The sequence below is a fragment of the Eschscholzia californica genome, unplaced genomic scaffold (assembly GCF_041429995.1).
Source record: "Eschscholzia californica isolate CP2 unplaced genomic scaffold, dmEscCali1.0.p SCAF_2, whole genome shotgun sequence".
NCBI lineage: Eukaryota > Viridiplantae > Streptophyta > Magnoliopsida > Ranunculales > Papaveraceae > Eschscholzia > Eschscholzia californica.
The window spans coordinates 38,090,789-38,102,770 of NW_028238309.1; the positions used below are offsets into that span (position 1 = coordinate 38,090,789).

General features: G+C 37.1%; 1 long non-coding RNA gene across 1 annotated transcript; it reads right to left on the bottom strand.

The window, feature by feature from the left end:
* Positions 1 to 10,034: 10,034 nt before the first annotated feature.
* Positions 10,035 to 11,568, bottom strand: LOC147557721 (uncharacterized). The gene is made up of 3 exons (XR_015234175.1): positions 11,455 to 11,568; positions 10,373 to 10,543; positions 10,035 to 10,237 (listed from the first exon to the last, which is right to left on the bottom strand). It is a non-coding gene; the product is annotated as an uncharacterized LOC147557721 (long non-coding RNA).
* Between the last annotated feature and the right edge of the window lie 414 nt (positions 11,569 to 11,982).

The window sequence follows — 11,982 nt, forward strand, 5'->3', positions numbered from 1 at the left end:
TAGTTTACGATACATTTCCATACTTTACAGTACATTACGCAAACATTTACCGTAAGATGTTATTATTACTGAATGATAAATATGTGTATTTATCATACAAATTATACGTATTTTATCAATGATCTCAAAAACTAATTACAAAGGTGCGTAAAGTATGAAAAATTTATCCAACATTACACGTCTTTTTTTAACCAGAACAGTGGTCATGACAAACATATAAAACTTCTCTTAACCTAATAAACAATTGTACTTTTCCACACATTATACATAATTTATTGATATGTACCTGTTATTTATGATCCATCTCATTTGTTTTTTATTAAATGTTTCATTATTAATGTATGTAAATTTGATATCACAGATGACCTTTTGTGTTTGGCATTAAGGAACAAATCTGAATTTAAGATTGGCTAATGGAGCTCGAAAATCGAAGTTCTTTATCATAAATTATGAAATCTTATCGAAAAACATTATTATTTGTCTCGTAAAGTATACGTAATTTATTATGGATAATCAAGTATTAACTATATATTATGTGTTTTTTTCCGGCATGATCATAGTTTGTTACTTCATTCATAATTTATACAAATGTTTTAAGTCTTTTTAATGATTAATTAAATAACCATATAGTGTTGTTGTTTAAACAGGTACACAGCTATATCTTCTCAGCTATCAGAGGCCTTCAACAACCAGATTCGACATACTCGTGGACTCCCAATAACATCTACAATTTATAATTTCTAGAAATCCCACCAACCTGTACAATAAATTATAGATCAGAACTGTACATGCAACCATATATTATGTAAAGTATACATACTTTATAATACATTATTGATTTACTTAAAAAAAAAAAAGCAGAGTATGATATATGTAAATTAATGGCTACTTAGAAGAAATGCAAATGTATATTAAATTTTGAACACTGATATGTAAATGATACATACTTTATAGAGTATTTGCATACATTAACAATAAATTACTACAACTTTCAAACACATTACCTCGGATATTGATGTTTCTTTGGCGTTAGCCTTCGTCTTTCCAACATCTTCTTCAACAACAGATTTTCTTTTAATGGATAAAAAAACATCAAATTATTCTTATTAAATGATTAGTATTTGTCAAAAATAACTCATACTTTATCATAAAATCAACATGCAACGGACAGATTTATAAAGCTTTTACCTGAATATAACGACGATTCGTTTTTTAACAGATTTGAAAACGAAATGGTGTTAATGAACAATCTTATCTTTTATCCTGATAAAAATTAAAAGGAAAAGTTGAGAAGAAGAAAGGATGCTACCTTTTCAGTAGTTACGATTTTTTTAGGGTTCGTATTCAATCGATTCGGGAGAATTTTTTATTTCCAAAACTGTTTTGAAGAGAGAGAAAATCCAATTTCAATTTGATACCGTTGCCAGCTTTAAACCCTCAAATCACGCCCTTTCCACTTTAGAAACTTTCCGGATTCAGCCGAAAAATCAAATAAACCCGCGATTTTGTGAGGAGGGACATGGACGGTATTATTTAATAAAGTATGTGTTATTTATGTCCATAATGTAAAAGGACTAAATATTCATATTTTGGGAAAATTTGAATCATATACCTTTTTTAAACATTATTTTGGTCTATATACCCATGGACTCTCATAAAATCCCTTCCTTTTCCTATATAACAACAAAGTAAGTAGTAGTACAAACTATATAGACTAAGGAGAGAGAAAAAACCCTAGAAATGGGGTTATGGTTCATCTCACCATCCCAAGATCAAATTCTTGATCGCCACAGATTTACAAGCAGAAGTTACGTCTCAACGGGTGGAGGTTGTAGCAGAAAATACGAATCATCATCATCAGGTTTCTGTATCAAGTCGATTTCATAGACTTATTAGGTAAATTAAATTCCTTCCTTTCACTGATTTATTTCTTTCTTTTTAGAAATAAAAAGATAATATTAACTACTATGAAAGATCTATTAATTACAGATGACAGTGATGATGATGATGTCATAGAGGTTATCAACCCTAAGCTAGATACTCTGAATCAAACCAGCAACAACATTAACAACAAAGGGTCGCGATCTGAAAATGGTGTTGCTGGTTCGAGTCATCTTCCCATGGCAATGGAGGAGGAGGTCGTGTCTCTGGAACATTCAAAAAAACTTCTTGTTAGGGCTCAAGGAAGAGAAGAAGATGATTAAGATAAGGGTACTAGTAAAAGGGGAACTAAAGAAAAGAATGTTTGTACCGTCGGTGGAGAGATTGGTGTGAAAGAAACTGAGATTTTGCATATAGAAAAGGTGGGAACTGGAGATGAAAAAGGTGGGAACTGGAGATGGAAAAGGTGGGAGTTGGAATAAGTTGTTGAAATCTATCACAGAAAAATTAATGGATTATGATGATGTGTGTGTGAATTGTAAAGCAACTATGGCTGGAAGAAAAATGGAAGGAGAAACTAGATCTGGTGAACCAGATCTAGAGAGAGGTTAATTTTTTTTTTTAGAGAGAGAGGAGATAGAAAAAAAATATATATATATATTTTATGTTTGAAGGTCGCCGGCTGAAAAATTGACCGGTCGGCGACCTTCGCCGGTGAAGACGATGAGGTGGCAGAGAGAGGTGATGAGATGTAGGAGAGAGAAAAGATGACTGGTTAACGGTGTTCTAACGGTAACTGAAAAAAGGGGTCATCTGGAAATTTTCGATAAAGTTAGAGGCTAGGCAGGAAACTGGTCACAAAGTTAGGGGCTATTTGGAAAATAATCCTAAATTTTTGAGTTTTTTTTGTTTTACTCACCTAAAGAATAAAGTTTTCCCTCACTTATGAACTGACTACTAGCACCTTCTGCAACTAATGTGTGAATTTCGATCTTTTAGGTGCCAATATACAATGCACAATATTTATAGTGATGGTTAAATACAACGTTCGTAAAAAGGTACAAAAATTTAAAGACAAGAAGAGAGAAAATAATAGAATTAACAGAAGGATGACTTAAATCTCATCGTCCAATAGATCATTTATATGCTCATAAAGGACTTGTGGTTTGGTTAACAAAAAAAGCTCTCTCATTATCTTAGGTTCCTCTTGTCCCTCCTCATCATCCAATCTTAGAGTTTCATTGCTTCCATAATTTCTTTCATCCTTCCTTCATTGACACCCTTTGAGGTGACATTTGCTCCCTCTGATAACCCCAACTTCAAGCGACCTTTTTATCTTTAGAAAAAAGAACATACTTTTAAGAATAAAGGGAAGTCAGAAGATATATCATAAGGAGACATAACCCCAACTTACAACAACCTTTTATCATTAGAAAAAAAAAACGTATTTTTAAGAATAAAGGGAAGTGAGAAGATATATCACAAGGACACGAGGAGGGAAAATACTTTTCCAAGCCGTTCGTCGGAAGTCTTTACTAAAATTAGGTGCAGGCCGGGGGGATCTCAGGTTTATTGTTCATTACGGGTATGGGTGTATTTCCTAGTGTTGCCATTCCAATTTAGCCATATTGAAGTTGTACCATTTTGCTACATCTTTTTTTATTCATTTTCTATACCAAACTCATAATGTGTTAACAGACTATATGGTAGATGAATTAATAATAATAGTATTAGATGAGACAAAGTTTAGTAATTGCACACTTAGAGGTTCATCCGAAAGATAATGTGACATCTTCTTGATCACTTATAAACTCTCATCGACTCTACTTTCTGAGCATCTTCAAAGCAAAATTCCAAAAAACATTTTCGTCATGATTTGCTTTTTTCTTATTTGGCGAGAGAAGAGGAGAAGATGAGACGCAAGAAAGAAGAAGATGGTATTGACACGGAAATTAAAATTTAAATAAAGATATTTTCGTCATGATTCACATGTGTTGTTCGAATGTTTGGAACATAACTCTGAATTGACTGTTTCCGTCCACGTGGGGTGTAAATTAAAAGTTTCAAAAAAAGTGGAAGTGTAGTCCTACTATGGATATAAAAGTGGAGGTCAATGTCAAAATCTCCCAAAAAAAACTTGGAGAGAGAACATTACTGAGAGAACCTGATGTGAAAAAGGGAAAGTAATTTTTTTTCTGTTAGTTTTGATTTTATTGAGGATTTTTTGTTTAGTTTTTAGTTTTTCTTTTTTAATTTAGAAATACATCAGCTTGTCCTTGCCTAGTACTATACAGGTTGTGGGTTTGAGTCCTCTAAGCAACTTTTAGTTTCTTTTTTTGTTTTGTGAGGCAACGAAGAGTTCACTTAGTTTATAATGTTTTAAAGCCCAATAATATTATTTTTTAGGCCCCACCAATAATTTTTAAGTGATTAGTAGGTTATCCACACTCTGGATGACCTATCTTTGTTATCTCATACGTCAAATACGAAGTCAAACATAAAATAACAAAACCAAACATTTGACGATTCAAATTTTCTTCCTCTCCATCCTCTTAATTTAATTGTTCGATTTTTTTCTCTATAAAACTAATGTTTTTTTCTTCTATTTTCCAATTAATCTTTACACAAAAATAACTAATGTTTATTGTTGACGTAAAGGGCTCCGATTAAAATGTCGCACCGGTCCTCCAAACATTCAGCCACCCCATTGTTCAAAAGGCTAGAGGGTTCTTTCGAGATATCTCTATTTAACTACCGTCACATCTTTTATGGGATCCAAATTGTGTATTGCATTGGAGATCTAAAAATCATAAGTGACACTCATAGTTTATAAGATTGAGAGAAACCTAGTTGGGGTAGGGAAAAAGGGCTATTTGTTGCATTAGAGATGCTCTTAAAATGTAGTCAGAGAAGATTTAAGAAATTCTATATATTTGTTCATGGGTTTAGGCTAGAACATATCTTACTTTTTATGTTTTTTTTTCTTTTTGAATTGTCAGCGTGCCTCGAACCCTTGACCTATAACTATAAGGTGGAAGATTAAATCTCTTACCACTCCAACCAAGAGTTGTTGGCTCTTACTTATTATGTTACTGCTGTCCTTGCAACAACAGAAAGTTACTGCTGTGGTGTGTATCTACACGATGAGATGTAACCTAGAAAAGAATTGTAATCATCTGGCTAGGAGCTCTATTGGCTGAAATAGTGTATGCTACACCTCAACCCACTAAAATGTTTTGTGAAAACCAAACTTCTCTACATATTGCTTCGAATCCTATTTTGAACGAACTAAACGCATTGAACTGGATCGTTACTTTGTGAGAGAACTTGAAGGCCAATGTTATATGTACTCCATCTGTTAGTAGTGATCATCAATTAATCGATATTTTTGCAGTAGGACTGCCAACTTGAAAATTTCATAAGATATATATTGATCAAGTTGGACTCTATCCTTCAACAAAAAAAAAAAAGTTGAACTTTATCTAGTGGTTAGGCTAGAACTGTTTTGACGTTGGGCACATTGAAGTCAAAAGAAATAGTGAATTCATTCATACGCTGTAAGAAAATGATTTTTATTGGTTCATAACATTTTACATATTTAATTAATTTAACTAAGATGAGAGCAGAAAAGAAAAAGCATATACATGTCTTCTTTTAATGTCACGACTAAGAAAAAGATGAAATGTGGCGGCTTTGTAAACTGACTACCAAAATTTATAACTTTTGTATCCTTAATTTGCCACTGAAGCGGGCCAACTCGATTCCACTCCGTCCCTTCCTCCTCACACATTGGCTCTTAACTTCAATAGATATTGGGCCGACACTTGTTATACGTGTGCTCTGATACCAGTGTTGGGTGGTCTTGGGTCTCTCACTCCAAAAGCTAACTCATGAGATTGAGCTTTCCCTACACATATAAACTACTCATGCCCCTTCCACAACCAATCTGGGATTATCTTAACAAACGGTGCCGCAATGATCTTTGCCTCTGATTCCCTAATCAAAGAGATCTGAGAAATTCAAACCTAGAGAAATTCTTACTTCTATCCATCTTCTTCGATGTTTACTCATCAAATCAAACGAAATCAACAACAAAGAACCTTCGTTTTCACTAGTTTCTTCTCTACCACTACTGAAATCGACCGGATTCTGAATCAAATCTATTGAAAAAACAGATTCCGATTGGTCTCCGACTAATGAATCGATTCACACTATCAAAATAGCTTGAAAAGTTAAAGAGAAAGATTTAAGGGAAGAACAAATCTCTAATCTCGCGGCTTATCTTCTCTCTCTATCTCGTCGCCTTCTTCTATCTTATTCTTCTCTCTCTCTCTCTCTATTGGGATTTTATCTCTCTAAAATCTCACTTGTTTATTTGGCTCTTCAAGAAACCCCACTCAAAAAGAGAGAAAAAGAGAAAAGGATTTTTTTTTTTTTTTTTTGAGGTTTGAATGTCGCCGACCAGAAAATTGGTCAGTCGGCGACCTTTGCCGGTGAAGACGACGAGGTGGCAAGAAGATGAGGTGGCAGAGAGAGGTGATGAGATGGAAGAGAGGGAAAATGATGACTGGTTAACGGTGTTATAACTGAATCTTGAAAAGGGGCCATCTGGGTATTTTGATAAAGTAGGGGGCTAGGCAGGAAACCGGTCACAAAGTTGGGGGCTATTTGGGAAATAACCCTATAATCTCCCTCGGAATCTCAATCCGCCGTCCTGCCAGGTACTGAACTCAGTCTCAATCTTTTGCAATAACGAAACCTGTTTTCGACACCATTCATCATCAATTTGGGCATCCACAATACGATTCAGCAAAGATGGTCTAACAACCATACTACCCAGAAATAACGAGTCAACTCTTGACCCAACCACGTCAATGGAATATGTTGCCACATCCTTCAACATCTTCCACTGGTCCATCATCAATGTTGCCACGATACCCCTCGGTTGTCGGCTTAGTGCATCAGTTACCACATTTGCCTTACCCGGGTGGTATTGCAACATGAAGTTATAATCCTTCAATAACTCCAACCACGTGCGCTGACGCATGTTCAACTCCTTCTGTGAGAAGAGATACTTGAGGCTCTTATGATTGGTAAAGAGATCGAACTTCTCACCATACAGATAGTGCCTCCAAATCTTCAAGGCAAACATTATGGCAGCCAACTCTAAGTCATTAGTTGGATAGTTTTGCTCATGTGGCCTCAACCACCTAGAAGCATAAGCAACCACTTTATCTTTTTGCATCAATACACAACCTAAACCCTGAATAGAAGCATTAGTATAAATCACAAATCTGGTGCCACTCTCTAGAATAACCAACACCGGTGTCGTAGTCAACTTCGTCTTAAGTTCTTTGAAGCCTTATCACACTTTGCACCCCACGAGAAGACCACTCCCTTCTTTGTAAGACTCATCAAAGGTCCTACAATACTTGAGAACCCCTTGATGAACCGTCGATAATACCCAGCCAATCCCAGAAAATGCGAATCTCAATAACCGAGGTAGGATGCTTCCAATTAAGCACAGCTTCAACCTTAGAAGGGTCAACCAATACTCCGTCTTTAGAAATAACATAGCCCAGGAATTTTACTTCCTTTTGCCAAAATTCACATTTCTCGACCTTTGCATATAACGTATGTTCCATAAGTCTCTCTAACACCAATCTCAAGTGATCCTCCTTACTCTTGGAGTAGATAAGAATGTCATCAATAAAGACAATGACAAATTTATCCAAGAAGTCCCTGAACACCCGATTCATGAGGTTCATAAACACTTCAAGAGCGTTAGTCAAACCGAATGACATAACAAGAAACTCATATGGACCATAACGTGTCACAAATGTCGTCTTAGGAATGTCCTCATCTCGGACTCGTAACTGATGGTACCATGACCTCAAGTCAATCTTAGAGAACCACTTGGTCCCTCTCAGTTGATCGAACAGATCATCAATCCTTAGTAAAGGATATTTATTCTTCACAGTAACCTTGTTGAGCTCTCTATAATCGATACACAACCCCATCGACCCATCTTTCTTTTTAACAAAAAGAAGGTGCACCCCAAGGAGAACTACTCTGAATCTGGTCCTTGAGCTCTCGCAGTTCTATCGGAGCCATTCGGTAAGGAGTGTGAGCTATAGGCTTAGTATCCGGTTCCAACTGAATGCAGAAGTCAACCTCTCTGCGTGGTGGCAACCCTGGTACATCTCAGAACACATCGTGGTACTCACTAACCACAACAATACTATCAAGCCCCTCACTCACTACGGGATGCTCTTCTAGCTCTACGTTACTCAAGTGAACCTCTCTAATCTGACTAGTCAATGCTGACATTGTAAAAACTTCTTCCCTTGGAAGAGAAAATGTGACTGTTTTGGCATAACAGTCCACAAGTGCATGGTATGAGGCAAGCCAATCCATGCCTAAAATCACATCATACCGCACCAACTCAAGCACAAAAAGGTCTGCAGCAAAATCTCGCTCACCCAATCTAATAATGCACCCCTAACAGATGTGGTCTATCACAATCAACCCACCCCAAGCAGAAGACATTGAAAAAGATCTTCCACTTCGATCTAGCTCTATGTGTAACTTATGCACAAGAAACAAAGATGAATGTGCCCATGGCACTAGGATCAAATAAAATTTTACCCAATATTCTAGTATGAATAAGGAATGTACCTTCCACCAGATCAGCAGGTGCGCGGTCATCTCTAGGAATGATAGCATTCAATTGTGGTTGTTGCCCACGTCCCTATGGTCTGCCATGTGGGTTACATTCATAATGACGCCCCTGATTTCCTGTCTGAGCTCTATTCCTCCTCGGACAATCAAAAGACTTGTGCCCTACTTCCTGACAATTAAAACAAACCCATCTAAATGGTGTCTGTCCCACAACTTCAGCATTAGCTACTGGTGGTTGTCTAACTGTAGTCACCACCGCAATATCCCCGTTGCCTCCATCAACCCGAGGCCTCCTACCATCCCGCTGACTATTATAGTCGTTGCGCTGATTCCAACCAACCTTCCCATAATTTCTACCGTTCTCCTTTTGTTCACCCTTGTTTTGCACTTTGATTCCTCTCTACTTCTTTGGCTCCTGTATCCGAGCATCGTGAACCTTAGCACAAGAAACCACCTTCTGATAGGTGTCGAAACTAGGTTGCCCAGGAATGTACCTAGCAATGTCGTCACGCAACCCATTTACAAACCTCTCAATCTTTTCCTGCTCTGTGGGAATTAGCTGACTAGCAAATAGGGAGAGTCTATGAAACTCATTCTCATACTCCAAAACTGACTGATTCTCTCCTTGCTTGAAGTTCTGAAATTCTTTCTTAAGTGTCTGTTGTGCTGAGAAAGGAACAAATTTTTCCATGAAGAACTTCTTAAATTCTTTTCAGGTGAACCTCGACGGATCCACTAGTCTAGACTGAGTGTCCCACCAAGTAGTTGCATTCCTCTTTAACTGGAACACCGCCATCCGTTGCCGATACTCCTCAAGGCAATCAAACGCCACGAACATCCTCTCATCTCCTTACACCATTCATATGCCTCTACCGGACCTCCAGTCCCATCAAATATTGGTGGTCCAATTTTCTTAAACTCATGATAGTACTTCAACCATGTCATCTCAGTTTGTTGTCGTTGATTCACGACAACTTCCGGTCCTGGTTGCTCAATAGGTCCCTCCTGCCTCACCGATGCGGAATTATGTGGAATCTCATTAGCCTGCAACCCTGCCTGCACAGCATTGTTAACTATGTTGTGCAATTCCTCAACTCTTATTGTCACAGTTGACCCTCCACCCAGATTAGGATTTATGGTTTCATGACCCCCTGACTGTCCATGTGTACCCTCTGGTCCTGTAAACCCCCTTTCCTCAATTAAAACACCTCGACCTCTACCACCTCCTCGGGTGCGAGCACTGCGACGACCTCTGCCACGACCAGTAGCCCTTTCGTTTTCCATAACTCTATTCGAATCCAAAAGAGAAACCAAGTCAAAACTTAGACAGTGAATAGCTCCGTACAAAAAATTACTACGTCCGCCACCATGGAAACCAAGATGTAGGGCATCCCGCCACGGAATCATAACATAATAAACTTTAAAGCCAAATAAAAGGCAAAACAATGCATTATGGAGCTCATAAGAAATCACAAATCAAACTAATGAAGAATAGATTAAATAATAATCTTTGGAGTATCCAATTACATCAATGGCAAATGAGTCTGAAAGGAAATACTACGAATCGGAAAAAAGAAATCCAAACAACAACCTAATCTCGAAAGGAAAAGCTACAAAAGAAACTCTGAGCTGACGAACTGAGATCAAACTGGTGGAAATCCCCGGTCTCTGTCACCTGAAAAAAATAGTAGGCTGGGTCAGAACCCAGCTAGTAGATTTCTAATTACCTAAGATCTAAATAGACCAACACAACAACAAAAGACAAGTATCGAATAGAAGAAAGACAATAACATAGTCTATTGTGTTACACCTTTCATGCCAACACCACTAGAGTCAACCTGATGAAGAGATCCATACAATACAATTTCCCTTTTGAAGGGGTATAACCAATTTCGAGGTCCACAAGACAGCTTCACTTGTCATCTGTGTTTGCATCGACTTAAACCTCTCAATAGACAAGGGATACCACCCAAAAGGGGATCTGTGCAACACGAGCACTTCACATATGAGCAGAGGGCGAGCCAACCTTTAGTTGATAAATTACTTCTCAAACTAGAAGTATGTGGTCCACAAGAATGAACTTGTGTTTACATCGATCACCTTGTCGAGTCAACCACCGATTACTTATGTATTACGATCGTCAATCCATATTAGAACTCAAGACCCTGGTCCACTAGGTTGTCCAATATCACTTTGACAAACCCGTGTTTACATCGACCCACATGTCGAGCTAACCAGTCTTAGTCCAATCCATTAATAGAACGCAAGATCATGGTCCACTAAGTTATTGAATATCACATCAATAACTAGTGTGTGTGCAATCGACCCACATGTCGAGCAAACCATTCTTAGTTCCGACTAGCTTATGTTTTCTAGAATACAACCTAAAGCAATATATTATACACATATATTGATAGCATTTATGCTCCAATTCTCATACATATCATCTCATACAATCAAACGAGTCAAATATGATAAGTATTGGTTATAACATCATTGTAACCTATCACGATGACTTTACTTTCATAAATATGTCTAGAGATGCAAGATACTACATCTAATTGATCACAAACATCAATTATCAACATCAATCACATAAATCTAGGATGTTGTCCGGGTGTATTTATATTATATTTATATAACCTTTATAGTCAAGGTTGCTGTCGGGATATGTATATACTCCATTAATATAACTATAATGGTTTAGGGTTATACTATTGTTGTTGGAACTAGTTTTAAATCATAGTATATGTCTATTGTATCACTAATTAGTTCTAAGTTGATGATAACCTAACAACAATTGATAGTTTAAGATTATTATAGTTCTAACTATTCAAAACTAGGTTTAAAATTGAAGAGGGCTATGTAAACCCTAGGAAAGAAGAAACCTACTTGATTTTGTAGCACCAAGAACAACCCAAACCCTTTAGCAACTCCCCTGAATGTCTTTTCATCTTTCCCACTTTCTCTCTAGATTTTCCTTCGTTTTTGGTTTAAACTTCCTGCTGCCCTCTTTCACGGCTGGACGAAGGAGAAGAAAGATGAGGGGCAATAGGGGGTGATAAAGTGGTCCTACTATAGGCACCTCATAAATACCAATTAGGGCACTACAATAGTCCTATATTGACATAAAAGTGGGGATTGATGTCAAAATCTCCCTTTAAGTTACCCACTAAACTAACTTTGTTGTAGATTCAATTTAACCCCTTAACCTAACTGTATTATTTTTATTTATTCTTAGGACGACACGTAAAGGCAAATGATATTTGTAAAATTTCCACAGACCGAAACGTTCCACGAAATGTTTCCACTTTTGAACCGACCAAGATTTCCACCGAAACAGACATTTCCTTCCTTGCAATCAATCCCAAAATATGTAGAGCAATTTGACAAGGATTGCCATAAACAACCTGTAATTGA